A 26,506-nucleotide genomic window follows, 5' to 3' on the forward strand; every position below is an offset into this window, starting at 1 on the left:
TGGAAGTTCAAACTTCAGCCTATCTTTCGCGAGACACAATTCAGCACGCTGCAGGAAGCAGCGCAGGCAGGGTGAGCATCTGACGAAGCCCTGAGCTCGGCAGCAGATGGAGGCTTCAGGAAGGAAGGAAGCCAGTGTATCTGGAGCCCAGTGAGGAAAAGGGATAGTGGGTGGCAGTCAGATCATACGGACCCAGGAGATGCTGAAGAGCAACGGGGGAATTCACCAGTTTTTAACTCTGAGATAGACACACTTTTTCCAGCTCATGCTGTTTGCCTCAAAGAGGTCAGCATCCTGGCACAGAGTTGTGGCCACGCTGCCTCTTCATAGTCTGATGCACCACACCTGTGACTGGCCTGCCACTCCAGAGCACCAGAGGTGAGGCAAAAATAGCTTCTGGTGTTGACAGCTCTCTGCTCTGGGAAACCAGAGGCTAAAGGTGTCCCATTTACTGCACAGTTGCTGCCTGAGTGCATCCCGATGGGCAGCAGGGGAAACCAGAAAGGGCACTTCTCTGCAACAAAAAAAAAAAAAAAAAAAAAAAAGGAAACCTTGGACATATATATGTATATCAAAAGGTTTGTGCTTAAAGTCAAGATTTGTTTTCTGTGCAGTCCGCCTTTGGTATGTCTTTGGTATAAGGGAGTCCAGTCATTTGTTTTACAAATACTTACGGAGTGCCTACCATGTCACAAATATTTTCCTTGGAAAGAGATAAGACAAAACTCCCTGCCTTCCTGAAGTTTCTATTCCAGGGGAGTAGGAGAAACTAATAAATCAACTCAAACAATTAATTGTAGGACCCAGTAGGAGACACCAAGAACAATGGAGGAAAAGAGAACCAGCAAAGAGCATAGCGAGCTTCATGGGATGTGGGGAAGTTTGAGTGTTAAATTTGGTGGCCAGGGAAGGCCTCATGGAAATGAAGATACCTGAGCAAAGACTGAGAAGGGATGAGGGAGTGGACAGACAGGCTACAGAGGAAACAGCAGGTGCAGAGAACTTGAGGCAGAATTATGGCTGGAGGGTCTGAGTTATGACAAAGGGGCCAGGATGCCAGGGTGAAATGAGATGGAAAGAAAGAGGATGTGATCAGAGACGTCACAGGGCTGCATCCCATGGGCCTCGCAGGCCATGGTGAGGCCTGTGGCTTTTACTCCAAATTAGATGGAACCCTTTGAGGGTTTTGAAGTAAATGGGCTTATGTGCTCTGGCTGCCATTTCAAAGGATCACCCAGGCTGCTGTTTTGAGGACAGATTGAGAGGCAAAGGCAGAAGCTGGGAGACCAACCCAGGGGCTGTTGCAAAAATTCCAGGCAGGAATGATGGTGGCTTTGACCAAGAAATGAGAGGAGGTCATAGTCTGGATACATTTGACAGATGGACTGGATAGGTAGCGTGACTGCCCAAGGGATTCTTCCTGCCCACTGCATCCATGCACCGTGGTCAGCAGTGTCCCGCCGCTAGAGATGGTGCCAGAGTCAGCCCCCATCTCTCTGCCAGGAGAACTAGGCAGCCGCTTGGGCTGGCCTCCAGGTCCGTTGCCAGCGAGGGGCTACCGAACCATGCACAGGTAGCCAAGAGTACAATCCCACATGAGACCCCAGATTTGTTACCACCCAAGGGGTTATTCCTGCCCACTGCATAAAGAAAGACCATAGCATTGTAGTAGAGAAAGAATTTAATAGACACGAGGCCAGCCACGCCACATGGGAGATGGAGTTCGTACTCATATCATCTTGTTCAAAGCTCATAGGTTAGGGATTTTTCAAAGGCAGTTTGGGGGAAGGGGTGGGGGTGGACAGGTAACAGGTGCTTGCTGCTGATTGGTTGGGGCAGAGAGGAAATGGTAATGGGTTGAAGCTGTCCTCCTGTGGGGCTGAATTGCTTCTGGGTGGAGCCATCAGGTCCAGGTGGAGCCACGGGTGTCAAATATGCAAAAAACCTGGAAAGATATCGCAAAAGGCCAATCTATAATAGTAGTGTTGTATTGGGAAAGTTGCATATCTTATAACCACCGGAATAATGTCTGCACCTTAGTAGGATTCAGGCTCTTCTCCCCACACCCTGATGGTCCCCTATTAGCTTTACAAAAGTGGTTGAGTTTTGGGCAAGGCCTATTATCATTTAAACCGTAGCCTAAATATCTTCTAAAGTTAGCTTGACCCAATAGCCCAGGAATAATTAAGGGAAAGGCAAGATGGAGGTTGGGTTAGCTCAGCTTGCTGTTATAATTTTCTCACTGATATACCTTTTGAAAATTTTTTGCAAATAATTTTCTCACTGATATACTTTTTGCAAAGGTGGTTTCAATAGGATGGATGAGACAGGGGATGACCAACTGAAGTTCCTCATCTAAGCCAAAGCCTTCCCGATCTCAAGGGCTTTGTCAGAACGTCTTTTCCATCCTCCCTGCAGCAGGCTTCTTTAGGTCTGGGCTTGACTGTCACCTCCCCAGAGAGGGCTTTGCTGGACCCCAGTTCAAGTGTGGTCCCCTGTAATTCTCATTCCCGTCCATGTGGATGTTGTACTTAAACACAAGTTAGTGGCCTGCTTAGGTTTTGTCTGTTGGCTTGATTTGGGTCTGTGCCCCCAACTGGATGCATCAAGCTCCATGAGAGCAGAGACCTGGTTTCTCTTGTGCAGTGCCACATCCCCAGAACCAAGCTCAGGGCCACTCAGAGGAGGTGCCCACATGATATTTAAATGAGTGCATATTTACATGAGTATATAAAATATCTAACAAGGCATTTGTTTCAGCAAGGAGGGAAGGAAGGGAGGGAGGAATGGAGGGAGCGAGGAAGGAAGGCTGGAAGAAGGAAGGAAGGAAGGGAGGGAGGGAGGGAGGGAAGCAGAAATTTATGGAATTTGCAAACTCAGCATTTAAACCCAGTTTTGCTTACCCAAATCTCACTCACTTTCTACTTCCCTCCTGCACCCCACACAGCCATCAATCAGTGAACAAACCCACCCTGAGGCTGGCTGGGGAAACTGAGTCCTTAAAATGCTTACAATGTAACTGAGGATGCTAAACTAAGATATACATAACACAACAGTGACCATGATTAAAAAAAAAAAAAATTCATTAGCAAATTTCGTTGTAGAAGACGATTTAATTATAAGGAAAAATATTTATGACACAGTTTTAAAAGAACGTTTTAGAAAACAGCATGTAAAATATAATCTCCTTCCTAAAAATATATATGTACATAGGAAATGTACTGGAAGATTTTACATCAAAATGTGAGCTGGGTGTATTTGACTGGGGTGATTGCTTGTATTAATTTGGCTAGTTTGTTTATTTAAATTTTCTGTTGTGATTCGGTATCACTCTTGGAGCAACACAAAAGTAATTAAAATTATATTTCTGCATACATATAAGTCTACAGTGAGCTGCAAGGTCAGCAGCGATTCCCATAGAAGGGGCAGGCCAGTGGTCAGGCAAGGCTTCCAGAAGGAGGGAAGGCGTGGACAGAGGTGGAGCACGCAGGTGAGAGGACATTTCCTGCTGCCGTTTTCCCAGTGACGCTGGGTGGTGGCCCCAGACTCCTCTCGGGTGTTCTGCCTCTTCAAGCCTCTGAGGGAGAAATGCAACTTGTTGGCTGGGTCCCTGAGAGGACCCTCCTGCCTGGCTTTGACCTAGAGGTCTCTTGGCCTCCACTGCCTTCATTCCAAAACACCCATGAAAGCATCCCTCCTCGGAAGACCCAGGAGAAGCTCACCATTCCATATCAGCCAGGGATGTGTGAAAACGTGACCCACATGTCGCCATATGCAATGACGCGGAGAACAGGAGTCACAGTGAGAGGGCCGGGTGGGAGACCCACTCTCCACTGCTTATTAGCTAGGCGACCCCGGGGGAGTCACTTCATCTGGGAGCATTAGTTGTTTGTAAAATGGGGTAATGAACCTCTCACAGGACTGCAGTAACGGCAAAGGAAGATAACTTTCGTGAAATTAATGGGAAAAGGCCAGAAAAGCTGCTTTCTAGACGGTAACTCACACACAAATGTTAGCAAACAATGAGCCCATGGAAATTCAGTGCAGGACTCACTCTTGCTGGTAACAGTGAAGGAGAGCACAAAAGTCCCTGTCCACAGGGGCCAGGATCCCTGGGGGTCCCGAGGCCTGGGCAGAAGGCACTAGGGATGCGCCCAGCAGGGCCTTAGTTACTGGCAGCTTGCTCAGCATGGAGGAAACCTCTGCAGAGGAGGGGTGGACTGATGAAGAGAAGCAGCAGAAGACAATTTCACACCGAGTGCTTACAAAGTGCTGGGAACCGTATTATCTCTAATATAAGACCCTGAGGTAGTTATCATCTTCATCATTTTAAAAATGAGTAAAGTGAGGCACAGAGTGTTATGAAACCTGTGCAAGGTCACACAGCCAGAACATGGCCTCTGTACCTTCATTCTATGCACACTAATCTCCATCCCCAGGGCCGAGGGGCTGCAACCGGATGGTTAGGTTTAGTCTTAGCCCTGATGGTGAGGTGGGGAGGGGACAACGGTGACTTGAAAAGCTCTCTGTTCCCCTTGGCAGCTGTCTTTCCATTCTCACCCCCTCCTGCATCCCTCTACCAGGCCTGTTGATCACAGAGGCACCATCCCATCTGCTTAGCCTAGAAGTTCAGAATCTCCCGTGGTTTCTGAAGCCTCCAACACTATTCTTTGTGACACTCTAAATACAGCAGCTTCTCCTCCTGGGGATGACAGAGGGTCAGTCAGAGCCCTGGGCCTCTGCTCCCAATCCCTGAGCCCAACCCTGTTCCCAAGGCTGCACACTACAAATCCAGCCCCTTATTGGAAGGACATGGTGGGAAGAGGGGAAGGCAGAGAGGATAGGGGATACAGGAATTGCTCCTAGGAAGGGAGGTCCTGAGGTCCAGAGAGGGGAACAACTTCAGGCCTGGCTCATGGAGACGTGTCCAGGCTTAGAGGGAGCAGGATCAAGCAGAGTTCCAGGTGCCGGGTGGGGCAGAAAAGGAGGGTGGTCCCAGAGCCCCGTCTAAGTCCCTGCAGGAAATCTCTGAGGAGGAGCTGGCTGGGGGAGGCTGGGGTGCAAAATGCCTGTCCACTGGCTGTGGGGCAGGATAGGGCGGAAACTAAGAGGGGAGCTCTTGTCTGAAGCTCGTCCCTACGCTGATGGCCCAGAGTGCAGCTAGGAGGTATGGACTCTGAAGCTAGACTGCCTGGGTTGGAACCCTGGCTCTGTTACTTAATAGATTCTCAGGTAAATGAGTTAAGCCTCTCTGTGCCTTAGTTTCTCCATGTTTACAAGGAATGATAATCTCACCTGCCTCAGTGTTGATAAGAGAAAGGAGATGAGTGTGTATGGTTGAAATTTTCACAGGGAGCCCGGGGTGCGGTCGGCACTGCCCAGTCCAGTGACCGGCACACCTTTTCTGTAAAGGACCAGAGGGTCAATATTTTAGGCTTTGCTAGCCAGATGGTCTCTGTTAAATATTCTTTTTGTATTCTTCAACCCTTTAGAGAGACGTAAAAATTGTTCTTAACTCAGAGTTCTTACAAGCACAGAACACTGACCAGATTTAGCCCAAAGGCTGTAGTGTTTCTTTGTTTGTTTGTTTGTTTTAAGAGGGAGTCTCACTCTGTTGCCCAGGCTGGAGTTCAGTGGTGTGATCTCAGCTCCCTGCAGCCTCCACCTCCTAGGTTCAAGCGATTCTCTTGCCTCAGTCTTCCAAGTAGGTGGGATTACAGGTGTGCGCTACCATGTCTGGCGAATTTTTGTGTTTTTAGTAGAGACGGGGTTTCGCCATGTTGGCCAGGCTGGTCTCGAACTTCCTACCTCAAGTGATCCACCCGCCTCGGCCTCCTAAAGTTCTGGGATTATAGGCATGAGCCACCATGCCTGGCAAAGGCTACAGTTTAAGGGCCCCTAATCTAGACTAACGGTGACCCTAGAGTTGCAGGTGTGGTTAGGGGCAGGCATGTTGGCTGGCTTCAGTTGGAAGCAGTTTCTAGGCCAGCCTGGTGAGGCAGAGGAAACATGGCAAGACTGGGGGCCTGCGTGGGGTGGAGCACAGCCTGCTGTGAGCTCTCGTGCTGAGCCCTGGACCCACCTGCTGCCATCATTCCCATCGAAGTTTAAGAAGCACCTGAGGCTGGAGCCTCTGAGGACAATGATAATGGACAGTGTGCCATTCCGAAGGGATGACCCCCCACACATCCTCTCATAAACATTTACAAGTTGTTTACTATATGCTAAGCACTGGCCTAAGCCATGAACAAGGCAAAGGGGCCCGGGCTCGACCCTTGGAGGTCTCAGCTGGCAGGTTGCACCTTTGACAGCCCCAAGTTGGGTCTTCATCCTGAGTCTCGAGATGCACTAGCCTCAGTGAATTCCTCAGCCTCCAAGGGTTCCTGGGGTGATCCTCTTGGTGGGGCTTGCAAATCTGGAGCCCATTATTCTGTCCTTCTGGAGAGAAAGAGAAAAAGAAAAAAAAGATCCACTGACTATAAAATGGTAGCAGGATGGTGGCCCACCCACCTTGCTCAGCCGGTACAGGGGACAGGGCACCCTTCTAATGAGGACCTTAGAGCATCTGACACATGTTCACTCATTCCAGAAAGCTCTCCTTCACCGCTCTAGACACCAGGGTCTCGGGAGGCTCCTAACTGTGGGCCCTGTCCATCAAAGAGATTGACAACATATAGTGAATGTTGCCATTTTACAGATTGGAAAACTGAGTTTGAATAAAGCTAACTAAGGTGTCTAAGATCATGCCATTCACCATGATGGAAAAGTAAATCAGAATCTTATGTACCCTGTGCCCCACAAACACAGTGGACTCCTTCCTGTACCCCACCAGCATTCTATTCTATAATATTACAAAGCACAGTTGCACCTGGTTGGTTTTCTTTTTTATCTTAACTCATGTCCTCTGTGCCCTGAGCCTACTTGTTGCAGGACTCATGGTTAATCCCTAATGCATATACCAGCAATTGACAGGTGGGTTGAGTTTCTTTTTACTTAGAAATGAAAGTAACACCATCTTACATATGAGATCTGGAGGGCACAAAGAAGCCAGTTCTGACCATGCCGAAAGAGTGTGGTGGAATTGGAATGGAAAAGAAAAGCCTCCATAAATATCTTAGAAAGAGCATCAAGAATGCGTACCTCAAGCTGGTTCCTTGTTTTCACCTGTGACTGACCGCAACACTAACAAACAAGGGAAAATGAAATCCGTGATCATCCTCAAACAGGGTCACCCTGACATTCAGAGCAGAAACCACAAAGTTTTGCTGTAAAGAGCCAGACAGTATATATTTTAGGCTCGGCAGGGCACAGGTCTGCCTCACGATTCCACTCCCCTACTACAGCAGGAAAGCAGCCACAGACAATATGTAAAGAAATGGACATCGCTATGTTCCAATAAAACTTTACAAAAACAGGCTGTGGGCCATAGTGTGCCAATTCCTGGTCGAGTACAGACAATGGCAATGTGACCACTTAATGAGATTCTATCGTGTGCCAGGAACTCTACATCTTTTAATCTCCTTTCTAAGGCAGGTATTTGCTGAGTGCTCACTCCAGGCCAGGCACTGTTCTAGAAGCTGGGCTTCAGTACAGAAAAAGACAAAACCCTGCTCCCTCAAGATTACATGGTGGAGAACCCTGCCAACACCCCACCCCCACCCCAGGAAAAAGCATCACCTCCACTTTTCAGAAAAAGAAAAAGGTACGAATCCTAGAACTTGTGAGGGGCACAGCTGGGATTCCAGCCCAGATTCCAAATCTCGGTTCTTTTCAGGGTGCCATACCATCTCTCAAAGCAGAATCAGGACCCTCAATTTCAGCCCAGAGGCTGCATCTCATTTTCAGCCAAGTCAAACTGCAGCTGCAATCTTTTACGCAACAGCAACCCAAGTTTTAATGCCCAAAGCAAGAAAAGATGCAGTGGAAGCTGTCAAGCCACAGATAAAACTAATAAAAGCGCTCTTGGGGGCAGGCCATGCAGGGCTGGCCCCATCCACGTCTGGAACCAAGAGATGCAAAAGACGCAATGGATTTAAACTCTGCCTGTCCACCAACAGTCCCATAGACTGAGAGGTCTGGGGGAGGCTCTGGAGCAGGAAGGTGGAGCTGACAAACACAGCTCTGCTGTTTTGAGGCTGGGTATGGGCATGGCAGTGGTTCAGAGTCTCCCTGCTATCCTTTTTCTTATGGTTTTACATGGCTTGGACCCCAAAATAAAAGAACGCTCTGTGAAAGGGAATGAAGACAAGGAGGAACACAGAGTAGAAGAAAAAACCTTTCTTGAGTGCCCACTAGATATCAAGCATGTTAACATTTTACCCACACACGATGGGCAGGTATTCGTCATTGCTCCTGTTTCATAGACCAAGGATCAGCACAAAATGTTTTTGTAATGGGCCAAGTAGTAAATATTTTGGTTTTGTGGGCCATCCTATCTCTGTTGAAACTACTCAACTGTGCCATCATTGAGTGAAAGCTCTGCACACACCAACTATAGCTTGTGTAGATAATACATAAATGAATGAGCATAGTTGTGTGCCAATAAAACTTTATTTATAAATGCTAATGTTAGATTTTCCTATAATTTTCATGCTATAAAATTATACTTCCTGTGATTTTTTAATTTAAACATGTAAAAATGTAAATGTTTCTATTTGCATTTAATTTACATTTACATTGAAAAATGTAACATTTTCTATGTAAAAATCATTTTAAAATGTAGCAACCATCTAAGGATGGTTAGTGTGCAAACTGTACAAAAACAGGCAGTAGACTGCATTTAACTTGTGGATCATAGTTTGCTGACTCCTGTTCTAGAAGAATTCACAGCTGTCATTTAGGTGACCTGGCAACCTGATGCAGAGTCTGGGTTTGCAGGTGCATATGCCATGCTGCTGATGTGGCATTAGGAGGGGTGGTGAGGGCTATAGCAAAAACCTATCCATTTTGACAACTTCAAGTAGAACAGTAAAGGCCTTTATCCATTCAATCATTCAATCATTTATTCATTGGTTCCTCAAAATGTGCAGAGCTGGCAGGGCGCAGTGGCTCACACCTGTAATCCCAGCACTTTGGGAGGCCAAGGCGGGCAGATCACCTGAGGTCAGAAGTTTGAGACCACCTTGGCCAACATGGTGAAATCCCGTGCCTACTAAAAATACAAAAATTAACTGGGCATGGTGGTGTGCGACTGTAATCCCAGTTACTTAGGAGGCTGGGGCAGGAGAATCGCTTGAACCTGGGAGGCAGAGGTTGCAGTGAGCCGAGACGACGCCGTGGCACTCCAGCCTGGGTGACAGGGCTAGACTCTGTCTCAAAAAAAGAAAAAAATGTGCAGAGCCCTGAGGCAGGTGATATTCATGCCAAAGGCCTCCTTCAAGCCTTACAACAACTCTTTTTTTTTGAGTTGAAGTCTCGCTCTTGTCCCACAGGCTGGAGTTCAATGGCGCGATCTCAGCTCACTGCAACCTCCGCCTGCTGGATTCAAGCGATTCTCCTGTCTCAGCCTCTGGAGTAGCTGGGACTACAGGCACCTGCCACCATATCTGGCTAATTTTTGTATTTTTAGTAGAGATGGGGTTTCATCATGTTGGCCAGACTGGTCTTGAACTCCTGACCTCAGGTGATCCACCCGCCTTGGCCTCCTAAAGGTCTGGGATTACAGGCGTGAGCCACTGTGCCCGGCCAAGCCTTACAGAAACTCTTAAGAGGGCTGGTTATTTACAATGCTTATCCCCATTTTACTGATGGGAGAACAGAAGTGTGGAGAGAAGCCCAAGCTCTTTCCATGATCCAAGCTGCTTAGTCATTGTGAGGGTAGACTCTTTTCTTTAAGGAACATGGCAGCAAATAACCAAAATAGAAAAAAAGAAAAGAAAAGATCAAAAAAGAAAGAGAGATCTTAAAGTTGCATACAAGTATTATTCCAGATGTGGCAGTTGAAAAAGCTTGGTGGAAGAGGCATCTGGGCAGGATAGGAGAGGGCAGAATTTCAGCCACAGGAGGTGGGGGCACCACGGGCAGCAAGAAACAGAAAGAACAGAAAAAATAAAGCCCCAGAGAGCAGGAGGGAAGACTGAGTAGATGGCAGAAGATCTCTTGGCTGTGCAAAAGTTATTAGGTTGCTGCAAAAGTAATTGCGATCTGCAACCTAATAGTATGGACACTGGGAGGTGGGCTGGATCAGTCAGAGGAAGGCCTGAGGCCCCTGCCCAGGGAAGGGGAAGGGAAGAGCTTCAGGGAGCTGGAGACACCTGGGCCATCTGTCTGATGTGACAATTAAGCAAAGGTTGGTGTGTTGGTAGTACAAGACTAGAGAGTTTCAGAAGGTGCTGGAAGGGGAGATGGAAAAGGAGATAGAGAAAAATAAATGAGACACGGCAGGGGGACTTGCTGACAGCTGGAAATTCTGAGCTTAAGGGTTCTTTGCAGCTTCCCAGCCCCTGCACTGGGAGGGTCAGCTGGGTCCGCCCGGTGGGATGGAGGGGTAGGTGTCACCACCAGGCCCAAAGCTTGCACACGGCCCAGGGGACAAGGGGAGAGCTCAGTCCAGTTGTTGACCTGGTGGGCTTCGGCTTTCTCAAACTCCTCTCATATTCCCACCCTCACAACCTTATGAGGACAGCTCTCAGCAACCCCACAGGACAGCGGGGACACTGAGACCCACAGGCCACAAAGCCTGGAATGGAGACATACCCTGAGTTTTCCTATGACTGCTAATGATGCCAGCTGGCACCTGTGGGTGCCAGGCACTGGGCTAAGCTTTTACCATCCTCACAACTTTACAAAAATGTATTACTTATTATAAATGTATGTATATATAAATGAAATACTGTATATTATCCTGATATATAACTTTAAAGGTAGAGCAGTTGTTCTGTCCCACACTGAGTATGCAGCCAGGATTGAACCCAGCTGTTTTCTTTGTCACCTTACCGACCTTTCATGTATCCCTCTAGAGTCTAAGCAGCACCTCTGGAGAACAGAGAGTTATCAAGAATGAAGAAGAAGGGAGAAGCAGCTGTCTTGGGGACACCGGAGCCCCATTATGTCCCCAGATGAGAATGTAAAGGACATGTTGGGGGAGGGGCAGGTGAGCCAGGGTGCTGTGTGATGCAGGCACTGGAGGATGATTCTGAATAAAGGTCAGGCTTCTCCAGCGTGAGAAAGCCAGCTGGAGAGGAGTGATTCCCTCACCCACAGCAGCACAGGCTTAGCCAACAGCCAGGACCAGTGCCGGACTTGGCCGAGAGTGCAGGTTGTATAATCATCTCAGCCCTGCCGGTCACTGCAGAGCACCGGGGCAACCTTGGGACAGGAAAAACAAACTCATGAATGCCTGCCAGGCCGGGACAATCTGAGGAGTAAACAGAGGAGTGATGGCGCCCCAGGGACCTAACACTCCTCCCTGTCCTGCTGGGCTAATAATCATCACAGTAACTAACATTTAAGGAGCACTCACATGCCAGGCACGTGTGCTCAGAGCTTTAGACACATTCTCCCTTTAATCCTCCAGGAAAGTCCATGGGAAAGGTGAAAAAATTATTCCCATTTTACAGAGGAGGATCAGGAACTGACCTGGGATCACCGAGCTATTTAAATAGAGGAGCTGGAATAGAAACCCGGCAACCTGACCCCACAAGCTGCACCCATGACCTCCATGACACAGGGAGGCCGCTGGGCATGTGGCAATAGAAAAAAACATATATATATATATATATATATAGGAGCCTAGATTAAGTGGAATCAGATCTTAGCTCCACTGCTGCTCGCTGGATAATCTTGGATTAACTATGCTCAGCAACTGTTGTCTCAGTGGTATGGTGGGGACCCCAGGTCCTAGGGTGGTAATGAGCATGGAGGGTGACATTAATGAGCAAAGTGTCTGCCAGTAGTTCCTTCATAACTGGTGTCTGATCTCACGGGACCCACAGACCCTGCTATCTCCCAGAATATGACATGGGTCCTCCCTGAACCTCTGACTTCTCCTCAGCCCCCTATCCTCCTGGGCTGCACTCTCTGGTGAACTCCCAAAGAGGATTCCAAAGCCTAACAAGAGACCGATGGCTCCGTAAGAAACACATTCTCTGATGACTCAGCCCCCCATCAAAGTCAGGCTTTACCTTTTCTCTTCCATTAATTGCCAATTTATTATACTCCATCCATGGAACAATAAGGGAAATGTGAAAGGTGGGCAATTCGACTGCATCAATATGTCTGCTCTCTGGAAGTCTGGACACATAGTCTTTTGAGAAAAGAAACAGAAACCGTAAGTTCACCAAAGGCGGGTAAAGACAGTCTTCTGTGGAGTTACCCAAACCTATGTGAAAGTAAAACCTCCCGTCAGGCCCTCCTTGGAGGTAACGAATTCCATCAATATAGAAAACTGCTGGCCCTGGGAAAGACTTTTTTCTTTATCTGCAAAATATCTCCCTACTACTCCATAAGCATCCAGGTCCCTGTCCCATAGACGGAGTGAGGTGGAGGGGAAGGCCCACGCATAGAACTGAATTCAACATAATTGGTTTTCTCTGCAATCTTTTGAAATAAAATCCGAGGATTTTGTTACATGCTATTAAAAGCATTATTCTGAAAAGGTGTCCATAGCTTCTCTAGTCTGCCGAAAGGGCTTATGGTACAAAAAAATGTTCCAAGCATTTCTGATCCTAGTGGTTGAGGCCCTAGCGAACTCACAAGTTCCTTACTCTTCATGAAATCACTCTCTAACGGTTTCTAATAGGCTTATAGATAGGATCCTGTTGTTTTCCCCTTTCAGCTTCCCTGTGGAAATCCTCTTGGTTTGTCTGCAAATGTGTGTAACAGAGAAAGAGAAAGGGAGAAACAAAGAAAGAACGATTTTCTTCTAATCTCGACATACTTTTCCAATTATGACCCCCCACCCTGCTCTGCATAACTGTGTGTTTAATCATCTGTACACCCTCATGGTCTGCAAAGTCCAGAAGGGCAGTGGCAATGTTGAATCCTTGCGTCCCAGTTATAGACCGAACATGTGTGTCCTCCCAAAATTCATACGCTGAACTTCTAACCTCCAGGGTAATGGTATTGGGAGGTGGGGCCTTTGGGGGGTGATGGTCACAACAGTGGAGTCCTCCTCATGATTGGGATTGGTACCATTATTGGGGGGTGATGGTCACAACAGTGGAGCCCTCCTCATGATTGAGATTAGTACCATTATAAAAGCGACCTCAGAGAGCTCTCCTGCCCTTTCCTTCACATGAGGACACTGCAAAAAAGCAATCATTTATGAACGAGGAAATGGTCCTTCACCAAACACAGAATCTGTCAGTACCTTGATCTTGGACTTCCAAGCCTCCAGAACTGAGAGAAGTTGACTTAGTCTTACGGTGTTCTGTTGTAGCAGCCAAAATGGACTAAGACAGTAGGTCTCTGATCAGATCAGTTTTGACTGAGTGCTTGAAGAGGAGGGGTCTTACCGCGCATAGCTTCTCTCGTTTCCAAGGGTAAATTTCCCTCCCTCCAGCAAACCTGAAGCTATTTTCCCTTGACGATATGTTTAGAGTTCTTGGCCTTTTCTTCTTATTTGGGCCACATGGAGGACAAGCTGGCACAGCACCTGCCTCCTGGGGTCAGGGCCTGGCAGTGCCTTCTCACCCACGCGGACTTTTTCCTTCTCTCCTCCTCTGAACTCACCGCAGAGTGAAGACTACATTCTCTCCAGAAACCACTGGCCTACACAACTAGCAAAATAGCCTCTTGCTTGTGGGTTTATCTGGTAATCACGGCAATAAATGAAAGAACAAGCTTTTCTTGAACAGTGAGTCTATACCAGGCTGAGTACTGGACCTTTCACAGTTAATATTTATGGAACACTCCATCCCCAAACTGCAGAGGACACATTCTTTTCAGGTGCCTGTGCAACATTCGTCACAGGACACTGAGCCATAAAATAACCTCAATAATTTTCAAACGACTGAAGTCATGCACAGCATCTTCTCTGCAGACAATGGAAAGAAACTAGAAGTTGACAATAGTAAGTGGGTAGACAATCCCCGAATACCTGCAAATGGGGAACCTCGCTCAGTGCTTGGCACAAAGTAGCCTTTCAATAATATTAGCTCCATCCCCCAACCCCTGCACCGACATCTTTCTCCACGTCAGGTAAGACCAACTCCTCTGGTGCTGCTGAAGGTGAAGGTAAACCAGCAAGGACGTTGCTGAAGCCCTGAGTGTGTCTCTCACTGGCAGTCTGCACTGGCAGCTGGGACCGTGAATGAACCTTGGCCCCTGGCTGAGCCCATGCGCTTTCACCAGATCCACACTTAGACAGGAAGATTTCCACCATTCTGCCAAACAGGGCACTTACCTTGCTGAGGGGGCTGCTTGATTTAGTAATGGATCTTGTTCGGCTTACTCAGAATATTCTCGGGCAAATAAAATCAAACTTGTTTCGTTTTGTTTGCAGAATTTAACTGTTACGTCTTGAGGGAAAAAACCAAGTAGCTGCTGGGCACGGTGGCTTACACCCGTAATCCTAGTACTTTAGGAGGCCGAGGTGGGCAGATCACTTGAGGTCAGGAGTTCGAGACCACCCTGGACAACATGGTGAAACTCTGTCTCTACTAAAAATACAAAAATTAGCCGGGCGTGGTGGCACATGTCTGTCATCCCAGTTACTCGGGAGGTTGAGGCAGGAGAATGCTTGAACCTGGGAGGCAGAAGGCGGAGGTTGCAGTGAGCCAAGATCTCTCCACTGCTCTCTAGCCTGGGAGACAGAGCGAGACTCCACCTCAAAAAAAAAAAAAAAAAAAAAAAAAAAAAAAAAAAAAAAAGAGTGCAGCAACACAGAAAACCAGCAAAAATCTTGGTGAGTCAATCATTCAAAGTAAATGGCAGGAGTGGCCCTGGCATTCTTTGGGTTGGAGAATGAGCTGGGCCCTTAGTTTTACTTAGGAGTTTGCTTGAGCTTTTCAAGGCCAATAATGAGAGTGACCCATGTTTTTGATTCATTAACTAAACGGGCAGTTGCGGTGTTAATAATCTGCCACCCATAAGAGCCAGGTGGAGGGACACATTATTGCCAGACGCTAGAAATGTGTAAACAACTACAGTTTACAGAGACAAAGCTGGTTGCAGCATCGTTTTCCTACAAACTAGGATAATGTCACCTAGACACAAATGAGTGGAAAATTAAGAACTGAATTAAAACACATCTAAAGAGACTGATACATGACAAAACATCCTTGGAAATCAGTTTATGGAGGCTTTCACTGGGATTCCATCGAGGGAAGGGAGTTTAAAAAGGTACAGTTATAGCCCAGTTTTGTCACATCTGAGCTGTGGAACCATGGGCAAGAGGTTTCACCTCAGTTTCCTCATCTGTGAAAAGAGGGTGGCAGTGAAACCCCTACCTCAGAGGGCTGTTGAAGACTGAGATAATGCACAAAGGTGCTCCACAAGTGCCAATCACAACAGTAAACAATACTGAGCAGTGACCGTGCAATCTAAGCAAAGACGCTGCATTATGACATTTCTGAGAAGTAGATAGGAAACTTAAAGCTCAGGAAAGCTAAGACATTTGTCCAAGGACACAGCTGTAAGTCATAGAGATGGAATTCAAACTCAGTCTAACTCTAGAACCTCAAGGAACTTCCAGTCCAATAGGAGTAATCAACAGAAACCACTGCCAACAATTCCAGGGCAGCCAGCCTTGCAGCCCCAAGGACAATATGCTGGAGCCAAATGCAGCCAGGGGCCACCCTGTAGGAACAAGGAGTTAAGCTATCCCATTTGAGCTGGGTCTTGAAGGATGCTTTGGTTTTCACCAGAAAGAGGAGGAGGTCAGAACGGCCTTATCGGAAAACCCATACTAAACAAAGTAAGATGGTATGGATTAAAAGAAATTCTGTTTACGTAAAGCTGACAAGACAGCTGTTGTGGTTGAGCTTTGGGCTTGTTGGAGCCTCTTATGAACTATTTCTGTGTCTTTGCAAACATTCTGGTTAGTATAGTGCTATGGGTATAAGTACAGGCTCTGGTGTCTGATGGTCTAAGTTGACATAATCAGCTGTGTGACTTTGGGGAAGAGACTTAACCTCTCTGGTCCTGAAGTGGGTTTTCCTTTCACATGAGGATTAGCATAGCAGCACTCTGGGCAGCTGTACTAACTGCAGAGCTCCATGTGAACACTTAGCATCAAGCCTGCTAGGAAGCTGATGCTTATGTTTCTGTCCCACTAGATGTGGCCCTGGGTCTCCCTGTGTCATCCTTTTGCCCACTGCCTAGACCCCTTCTGCCCATTGGCTGGAATACTCAAGGAACTACTAGTTCATGTCCTAAAAAAAGGAAATTCTCAATCAAAGAGAAACGGGGCTTGGACTATTACTAGGGATGAGTTACTGCTGAAAACAACTTATCGACTCACAGCCAGATTTAGGGATCTGACTTCATCCCTTTTGCAAAATACATTTTGGCTAAATAACTGTGACATGATGTCATTTTAATTCTAACCATTTGACAGCTGACAAGGAAGGCACTTTCTGTCTGGACCACAAGGATGTCTGTACTAATCTTTGTGTTTTATTGTATAAAACGGAATGGCAGATTGGAGACGTTCATACAAAGGTACCTTTGCTTTAACGTCCCCTCTTACACGTCACAAACTCTAATCTTGGGGATCTTGTATTTTGCCTGGGCTTAGCTAGGTGCTTATGTTAACCAGTCTTTAAATCAAAGATGCTAAGACATGTATTTTTTCAAATTTCAACATCTCCAAAATAGGTATGTGTCCTACCACCAGTGGCATACAGTAACGCAGTAGTTTAATTGGAAGCATTTCTTTTTCAGTGCACATGAATTAAGTGTGAGTCATACAAATGAAGGCATCTTAAATTTGAGAAAATATCGTTTGTGTGGAGAAGCATGCTAGGTTTTGGACAAAACTTGCTTTTGCTAAAAACAACAACCACATCAATATATGTTATCACTCTTAACTTATAGATGAGAAATCTGATGCCCAGAGTGTTAAGAAAAGGTTTTGCTCATGATTACCTAGTACGTAGGAGGAAGAGTTAGGGTGGGGTTCTCATTACTATTGCAGATTACATATTTACTGCAAAACAGTGTTGTAAAACAATAATTGTTTTATGTTGCATGATTTTTTTTTTGGTCAAGAATTTGGGATGGGCTTGGCTGGGTGGTTCTCACTTGGAGTTTCTCATGCCCTTGTGGTCAGATGTCAGCTGGGTCATGGACTTTTGAAAGTGCACAGGGCCTACATGTGCATCCAAGATGGCGGCTCTCAGGGTGTTTGGCTGATGCCGGGAGCTCAGCTGAGGCTACAGACAAGAGCATCCACCAGGGACTTCTTTGGCTTGACAGTCTCTGTGCTTTCCTTGGAATAAGTATGCTCAGAAAACCAGGCAGGAGCTGCATAAAGTAGTCACAAGCCTGCACAGACTCAAGGAAAAGTCATATATCCCATCTTTCATTGGAAAGAATATCAAGGAACAAGACCATTTTGTTTTTAAACAAATGGGAACAGATGGGAACCTCATTCTGACTGGTACCAAGACCCCATATTTGGAACGACTTGTCTGGTGCCTAGGAACAAAGCAAGAAAAACAGAGTGTGAACTAATTATGATGAAGAGGATTTTTAAACAAATGCAAGAAGGTTCATCAGGTCACATGTAGCTTCATTTTCAATGTATTCGCTTTGGAACCTCAAACACTGGTCCAGCATTGCTCCCATTGTTCATAACATATCTAGAGCTTTCTGGGAAGTGATTTCAGGGCCAATTTAGCAGGTTCACAAGAAACATCAGGCTTAGAATTGTGTCAGCTATACCTTATTTCTAACCTAAAATGGCTTTTTGTAGTGTAGCAAATATTTAGTGATCACCTGCTACAGAGTGTTCTGGTTTCTGTGGATTCCTTGATGAACAAAACAATACCTCATTCTTCACTTGGCTTACATTTTGCTGGAGGATGCAAAAAATAACCAAATTTGTAATAACATCCACAAGTCATCAGTACTACAGATAATGATAGGCAATGAGGGGCGGGGGAAACTCTTTTAAAGGGAGTGGTCAGAAAAGGCCTCTCTGAGAGTTGACATCTAAGCAGAGAGCCAGGCAGATGTGCAAGGAAGAGAGAGTGTTCCAGAAAAGGAAAATGGTATGTCCAAAAGCCCTGAAGCCACACTGGTCTCAGATATGTCTGGCCCACAGCAAGGAGGACAGTGTGGAAAGTAGGATAAATAAGGGGGGAAAGTGGCAGAGGAAGGGTGCACCTGGGGTTCACTGAGGACACAGAAGGCACTTAGGATTTTAATCTGAGATGAGAGCCATGGGAAGATTTTGAGTGGTTTAGTCCCATGCTTTGGTTCACATTTTTAAAGGATTCCCTGGCCGCCAATGGGGGGATGAAGGATAGAGTAGAAACAGGAAGATAGATTAGGAGTCTCCTACAGTAAATCAGGCTAAAGGTGGTGACAACTTTGTTTGAACTGTCCTTGGTGGTGAAGGTAAGTAGGGAGTAAAAAGAGCAGATATTTTGAAGGAAGGTTCCATGGGATTTGCTAATGGACACACCTACCAGTTGATCCTTTAAACCCATGAACAAGGTATATTTCAATATATTGCTTAGTGGCTGCCCAAATTAGAGTGGGACCTCAACAGAGGTGGCAACTTGGGTGGTAGAAAATGAGAGACCCAGGCTACACCGGTTCCCCTCAAACACTAGCTGAGGATCTTGACCCTCACTGCACAGAAGGGGCAGAAGCTCAGGCAATAGCCCTTCCTTCTCACTCTCACTCTCTGGCAAGAAAGGTATGAGCAGAGTCAAAGAACAAACCACTAGTTGGAAAGACCCTCTCAAAAAAGGAGTTCACAGATAAGTCTAGAGCCTTCAAAGGGGGCTGCCAGGAGACACGCGAGCCCATTTGCATGGGCAAGTTTGGGTATTTCGGCCATTCAGTTGTTGACACGACTTGGTGGTCACAGCCCCTCCTTTGCAAGCCAGCGTTCTCTAAGGAGCCTTTTTTTGTCAAAAAGAAACCACCATTGTGTCTGCTTTGAGACAGATTTTAGGGGGAGTTTCATGCTCCATGAGCCTCAGTAGTAAAAGGGTCAAGGTGGTGCTTAAATACCACAAGTGGCCCAATGATGGGATCAAGATGCAAACCCAAGCCTTATAATAGTGACTACTTTTCTTTTAATTTTACTTTGACAAGCACATCTGCAGCCAATTACAATGTGTCAAGCAATGTTCTAATCATTTTATAAAATGTTTGGGCATTTAATGATGCTAACAATCATATGAATTCAGTATTACTATTATCCTTTATTTAACAGTCAATACACAGTTACTGAGCATTTTATACATGAGAAAAGTGAGTCACAGAGAAGCTAAGTGACTTGTCTAAAGTCACGTCACAGAGTCAAGATTAGAACCCAGGAATTCTTGCTCTGGAACTTTGGCACATAGGTAACATGTTAAGCTGCTCTACACTGTGCTTTGTTGGAAATCTATCTATTAGAAATAATTTCAGCTGTAAATAAGAGACAATCCGAATTAGAGTGACTTAAACAATAGGACATGTTGTACATAACAAGAAGTCTGAAGATAGCCATCTGTCTTAAGCTGATGGAACGGTTCAACAATGCTATAAAAAATCCAGACCTTTTCTATCTTTGCTGCTCCATTATCTCAGTCTATTGACTTGTCACCTCATAATTACAAGATGGCTGCTGCACATCCAGGTATCACATACAAGATCCAGGGAGGAAGAAAGGAAAAGAGTAATAAGCTTCCTTTGCAATGGGCTTTGCCTTTTTCTTTAGAAAGAGACTCCCTCCTCAGCATACTGTTCCTAACAAGACTGGGTAACTTGCCTGCCATTACCATATCTAGTTTAAACCAGTCATGATTCATCTCACCAGGTTGGGATAAGAGTCTGACTTCCCTGAGACCTGAGGCCTCCTGCCAACCCTTTGAACATATTGACGTTCTGTACAGTGGGAGGCAATGGTTTTGAGGTAACAAGAGACAGCATTTGCCATGGGTGTTAGTACCCCATGATGGGAACATTGCAACTAGAAGGCACAAGGTTAAGATCGCATGACTTACAATGTGGCAGCTCCAGAATACTAATGCAGGCCCATCTAGCTCTAAATCTCATTATTTTAAATGTAAAGTAGTACATTGCTAAGTGGAGTCGAGAACGGATGGACACACATTTGGCTTTAAGTGAAAGTTGTAGCACCCCGAACAAGTTACTTAACCTCCCTAAAGCTCAATCTACTTATCTCTAAATTGTGGCTAGTAATGATGTGAACCAAGGGGCAGCTGTGAATGTAAAATGAAATAATATATGCAAAGACCCTGACAATACTAAGCAATGAATAATTCTTGGCTATTTTTATTATTGTTGTCACTGCTATTATTACTCGTTACCCTACTAGACTTTGTAGCTACAATGGCCTTGTACTCAGATTAGAATACCATTTTGGGCGTCTTTGGGCAATCTGGTAATGGCAGTCAGCAGTGGGTAGGCCTGAAAGTGAGGGGAGGTGTTCCATACAATACTAACTACAGATTTAAGAATCCTCCGGCTTGTCTTGCTTGAATGTCATGAATCAAGGATTGATGCTTCAAAATACAGGTCTGCAGATCTACAAGGCACAATAGTTTAGTTTTAGTCTTGGTTCTGTTACTAGTAAAATGCTGTTTGGTCAGAAGTATCTCATTTTTCGTTTTGCGACCTTTGCGTTTTCATCTGTATGGTGAAGTGGTTTTTCCATTGGTATTCAGTGTGTAGTGGACACTAATTGAGCAACTATTATACTCACAGTGCCATGGAAGCCACAGAGGAGCAGTGATAGGGGATGTGGATCTCACACTCAGAAAGTTTAGAGGCTTAGGAACCTTCAGTGTTTCTTTCAGCAATAACATTTAATAACATTAGCCAGAAGGCAAGGCTAATAACCCCCGACCCAAAGATTTATTCTGCTATTCTGCGGGTTAATCATGTTAGTGACATTGTAACAAAAAAATCTCTGAATAAATACAAAAAACATAGCTATGGCAGTTTCCTAAGGAGCTAAACATAGTCTTACCGTGTGATCCAATAATTGTGCTCTTTGGTGTCTACCCAAATGAGTAGGGTTCCTGTTCCCACAAAAACCTATGTACCAATGTCTGCAGCACCTTTATTTGTAGTTGACAAAAATTGGAAGCAACTAAGATGTCCTTCAGTAAGTGAATAGATAAAAAATCTGTGGTATGTCAAAATCCCAGCAAGTTATTTTGTAGATATCTACAAGCTGATTCTTTTATAGCGAGGCAGAAGACCCAGAATAGCTGACACAATACTGCAGGAAAAGAACACACAAGCTGGAGGACTGACACTACTCAACTCCAGTACTTCCTATAAAGCTACGGTCATCAAGATGGCGTGGTATTGGCAAAAGAATAAACAAGCAGATCAATGGAACAGAACGTAGAACCTGGAAACAGACCCACATACATATAGTCAATTGACCTTTGACAAAGGAGCAAAGAGACTACAATGGAGGAAAGATATTTTTTTTTCAACAAATGGTGCTGAAACATGGACGTTCATTTGCAAAAAACGAATCTAAACATAGATCTTAAACCCTTCACAAAAATTACCTCAACATGCATCATAGAACTAAAAGTAAATTAAAAATGATAAAACTCTCAGAAGATAACAAAGGAGAGCATCCTAGATAACCTTGAGTATGGCAATAACTTTTTAGATACAACACCAAAGGCACAATCTATGAAAAAACTAATTGATGAGTTGGACTCCATTAAAATTAAAAATTTCTGATATGCAAAGACACTATAAAGAGAATGAAAAGACAAGCCATTGCCTGGGAGAAAATATTTGCACAAGACATGTCACTTAAAGGAATGTTATACGAAGTGTACAAAGAACTCTTAAAACTCAAGAATAGGGAAATGAGCAACTCAATTAAAACATAAGCAAAAGACCTGAGCAGGCATCTCATCAAAGAAGGCGTACAGATGGCAAATAAACATATGTCATCAGGGAAATGCAAATTGAAACAACAATTAGATATGGCTACACACCTATTAGAATGCTGAAATCCAAAACATGAATACCAAATTCTGGTGGAGGATTTGCAGCAACAGGGACTCTCATTGTTGGTGGGATTGCAAAATGATGTAGCCACTTTGGAAGACAATTTGGCAGTTTCCTACAAAACAAAACATATTCTTACCGTAAGATCTAGCAACAGAATGCCTTGATATTTACCCAAATAAGTTGAACACTTACATCCACACAGAAACCTACACACAAATGTTTATAGCAGCTTTATGCATAATTGCCAAAAACCTGGGAGCAACCAAGAGGCCTTTCAGTAGGTGACAGGGTAAAGAAACTGTGGTACATCCAGACAAAGAAATATTATTCAGCACTAAAAAAGAATTAGGTGTTAAGCTATGAAAAGACATGGAGGGACCTTAAATGCATATTACTAACTGAAAGAATCAGTCTGAAAAGGCCACGTCCTTGGGAGGCCAAGGCGGGCGGATCGTGAGGTCAGGAGATCGAGACCATCCTGGCTACCATGGTGAAACCCTGTCTCTACTAAAAATACAAAAAATTAGCCAGGCATGGTGGCGGGCGCCTGTAGTCCCAGCTACTTGGAGGCTGAGGCAGGAGAATTGTTTGAACCCAGGAGGCGGAGCTTGCAGTGAGCCAAGATCGCACCATTGCACTCCAGTCTGGGCGACAGAGCGAGACTCTGCCTCAACAAAAAAAAAAAAAAAAAAGAAAAAGAAAAGGCCGCATCCTATGTGATTCCAACTGTGTGATTCTGAAAAAGACAAAACTGTGGAGATTAGTGGGTTGACAGGGGTTAGGGGGAGAGAGAGAGTAATGAGGAGAGATAGGGGAAGCACAGGGGAATTTTAGGACAGTGAAACTACTTTGTATGATATTATAATGGTAGGTACATAACACTATGCATTTATCAAAACCCACAGAACTATACAACATGAAGAGTGAAGCCCAATGTAAACTATGGACTCCAGTAACTCTTAGTGTATCAATATTGGTTCATAAATTGTAACAAATGTACCATATTAATTCAAGATTCGAACAATAGGGGATATGGAGGGAGAAGAGGAGAATATATGGGAACTCTATACTTTTGACTCAATATTTTTGTAAGCCTACAACTGCTCAAATAAACAGCCTATTAATTTACATGCACACAGAGAGCTGAGCAACAGTCATATCCTTTGATCGAATGATTCCACTGCTGAGATCTTCTTGAAATACAGGACATAGTAGGAGGAAAACTTTATTTACAGAAGGGGAAGAAAGTCAGCAACCTGTAGTTCATCACAAACAACCACATGGATAAAAGCAAATTTCAAAATGGTAGTTGAAAAGGTTATGGAATAACGTGGACAATGCTTGTGGAAAAATGCAAATAGAAAAAAAAATTGGAAATCACCTTAAGATAACATGTAAAAAAAAGAAAAAAAGAAAATAAAATATCCCAAAAACAAAACAAAACAAAAAACCCTAATTAGCCAAGCTTGGTGACCGGTGCCTCTAGTCCCAACTACTCGGGGGGTGCTGAAGTGGGAGAATTGCTTGAGCCCAGGACGTCGACGAGGCTGCAGTGAGCCATGTTTGCGCCGCTGCACTGCAGCCTACGCAACAAAGTGAGACCCTGTCAACACTTGTATAAATGGACACAAATGGGGTATAGCACATTGGTAATGACAATTGATAGTATGTTACCAGGGTCATGAAATTAGGATAACTATTTTATTCATTTTTTCAATTTCTTATAATATGTTTGATTTATCTTCTAAAAATACATATGAGGTCTCAAATGTATATATATATATAGTCTACGAATCCTACAGTTAGGGGAAAAAAGACAAAAACCGGTAGTAAAGCCAGATGGCTAATAACAATAGCAGCACGTCCACCTCCTCCGTGACCATTTCTTAGGAACTCACTACGTGGAAGCCATTGTTCTTAGTACTAAGTTCTAACTAACCTGGGCTAACCCACTCAAAGCCCAGAGCTAGATAGCATGGGGTTGCTTACAAGCAAGTAAGAAACTGACCTCTGAACCACTGGCTTATTCAAAATATACTTATTGAGAACCCAGTAGAGTCACTAGGTGCTTCAAACATGCAAAGAAAAATGAGAAATAGACATTTAGAGAACAAGGATGGGAGGTTAAGAAACTACTTACTCACTCGCCTACTCAGCAAGCATTTATTTATTAATTCCTTACAAGAGGCTAGGCACTGAAGATACACATGATTAAATGTTATCTCTGGCCTTTAAGAACTACCACTCTACTCTCCTCAGAATCCTACCTCTTCCCAACCTGGGACATTCCTAATCGTGGACAGGCACGCTAACCGTTTAAGAGACTAGGACCACAGGCGTAAACTGAAGCTCCACCAGCAACCCTGGACGTGTGATCACCCTAAGTCAGACTTGGAAGTGCAGCTCCTGGAGGGCGGGAACCATCCCCACGACCCCTCTCTGCTCATTCTAGTTCACTTGAACTGACTTTTGGGGTCAGGAAATTTATTTTTGTCTCTACCCCATCCACCAACCCCACACCACCAAGCATTTCAGATCAAGTATCTGTGAATCATAGGCCAGGCTGATTCATTTCTTAAAGTTTCCGGGCTTTGAGAATGAAAATGGTATTGGTGGCTGGGAGGATGATAAACGCAGGGAACGTCAATGCGACTTGTTCTGCATTTATCTACCAAAATGCAAACCAGATCTACCAGCATTTTATTAAAATGAGGAAGGCAGCTGCTGAAAACTTTGCAGTCAGAGAGGTTTGATACATGGAAACGATCACCATTCCTTTTATGTAAAAAACTCATGTATCATGTACACCTTCCTAATGACATTTTCTCTATTCGTGGTACTGCCTTTTTGGTTTATCTTAGTTAATGTGAAAAAATGCCCAGCGTGGGTTTTTGGAAGCTCCGTTACAGATTCAGTGCTTATAAAATTATGGGTTATTTTTTCCATATGAAACAGGAAAAGGGAAATAAAAGAAATGTGGATTGAGCACCTATTGTAGAGTCTCATTTCACCCCCTGAAGCCCGAGCAGGTTAGAAAGCAGAGGCTAGGAGAGGGTTAGTCACCTACCCCAGCAAGCTCAGCAGCAGAAAAGCACCACAGGCTTTGGTCTCCTTTGGTAGAAACCTGCTCAACCAGGGAACACTTAACTAAAGGGGTGTTCAGGAACAGAAACTCACAGTAGGGGCAAAAAACAAAGTTCTGGGACTAGGGGAACCAAAACCCCAGACACTTAGCTGGGCTATGCCTCCCACGTGGCTTCACACCCACTTACACTGACCTTTCACCTTCAGAACCGCATTGAGTCGGCTAACCCATGTGAAACACCCAGCAGGGAACCATAACTCTTGCACTACATGGAAAGCCTGATTGGGCCCCCTAGGGAAACCCGCTGGCATCTGAATCAGATCCTGTGACCTCTGTGGTCCTGAGCCTCAAAGCAGGGGAATACCCTTTGCCGTGGATCCACCGCAAAGCCTCAGGGCCTAGGTGAGAAAATTTCACCTGTGAATCATGGTAGCTCAGCACCTTCTCTGGGCCTCTCTCAGAAGCCCCTGAAGGGCTTAGCATGTGTCACCAAGGGCCAGGACAGCTGCAAATTCTCCTGTGAAACAAGATTTCATGGGCTCTGTTGGTCTCTGAGGATGCCTCATCAATTCATGAGATGGCCTATTTGCAGGTGACAAGGCTCACAAATGCCAAATGAAACACTCATAAGTGAGTGTGGTTTTCAACTTTTCAGTGTCATTTTAGTGAATACCTGGCTCCTTTGGAATTGTGGTGTCAATAGACGGAAGCCCAGAGAAGGTAAGTGACTTGCCTAAGAACACACAGGTAGAATTAAACAAGTTTGGAAGTAGAATTCAGGGAACCACAACCTTTTTTCCCATCATCATACCACCTTGCTTAGAACAGAGACACACCTAAGCAAAAGAAAAATATATATATTCATTTTAACTGGATGGCAAAATAGTAGGAAAGAGGAGGAGAATCTAAAGACAATACATTCCTTGCCACTAATGGACTCTTTGAGACATTCTCAGCTCAGAGCTCTGGGCTGGAGCTTGGAGCTTTATCAGGAATTACCTTTCCCCACCCCAACATGTAGTGAAGGGTGAGCTAACAGGACATTCTTTATGTCAATCCTGGTGGCAGTGTGTAGACCCAGTTATTCAGTCTAAGAGCTTCAGGCTGCGCACTGAGTCCATTGTGCAGATAAGAGAAGTAACATCCTGGGAGAAGAAATGATCTGCTCAAGGAAACCCAGCTGGCTTTGGGCAGAGCAGACACCAGATCACTGTGTCACAACACAGAGTAAGCGGTGGTCAACATCCCTCATCATCCAACCCTGTGGGGTTCCCAGAGCACAGGGCACTTCTCTAGACTGTGAGGACA

General features: G+C 45.1%; 1 long non-coding RNA gene across 7 annotated transcripts in view; it reads right to left on the reverse strand.

Annotated features, from left to right (window-relative positions):
- Positions 1–1,644: 1,644 nt before the first annotated feature.
- LOC105492794 (uncharacterized) overlaps positions 1,645–26,506 on the reverse strand; it is a 205,111-nt gene continuing 180,249 nt past the window's right edge. Inside the window, exons 9-12 of one of the 7 annotated variants that reach the window (XR_011606745.1) lie at positions 22,098–22,225; positions 6,303–6,438; positions 5,296–5,404; positions 1,645–3,577 (exon numbers count right to left, since the gene is read on the reverse strand). This is a non-coding gene — a long non-coding RNA (uncharacterized lncRNA). Of the gene's footprint in view, positions 6,439–22,097; positions 22,226–26,506 lie in introns of all 7 variants that reach the window. The other 6 variants (XR_011606748.1, XR_011606746.1, XR_011606747.1 and 3 more) reach the window with 6 other exon arrangements.

Source organism: Macaca nemestrina, chromosome 8 (assembly GCF_043159975.1).
Source record: "Macaca nemestrina isolate mMacNem1 chromosome 8, mMacNem.hap1, whole genome shotgun sequence".
NCBI classification, from domain to species: Eukaryota; Metazoa; Chordata; class Mammalia; order Primates; family Cercopithecidae; genus Macaca; species Macaca nemestrina.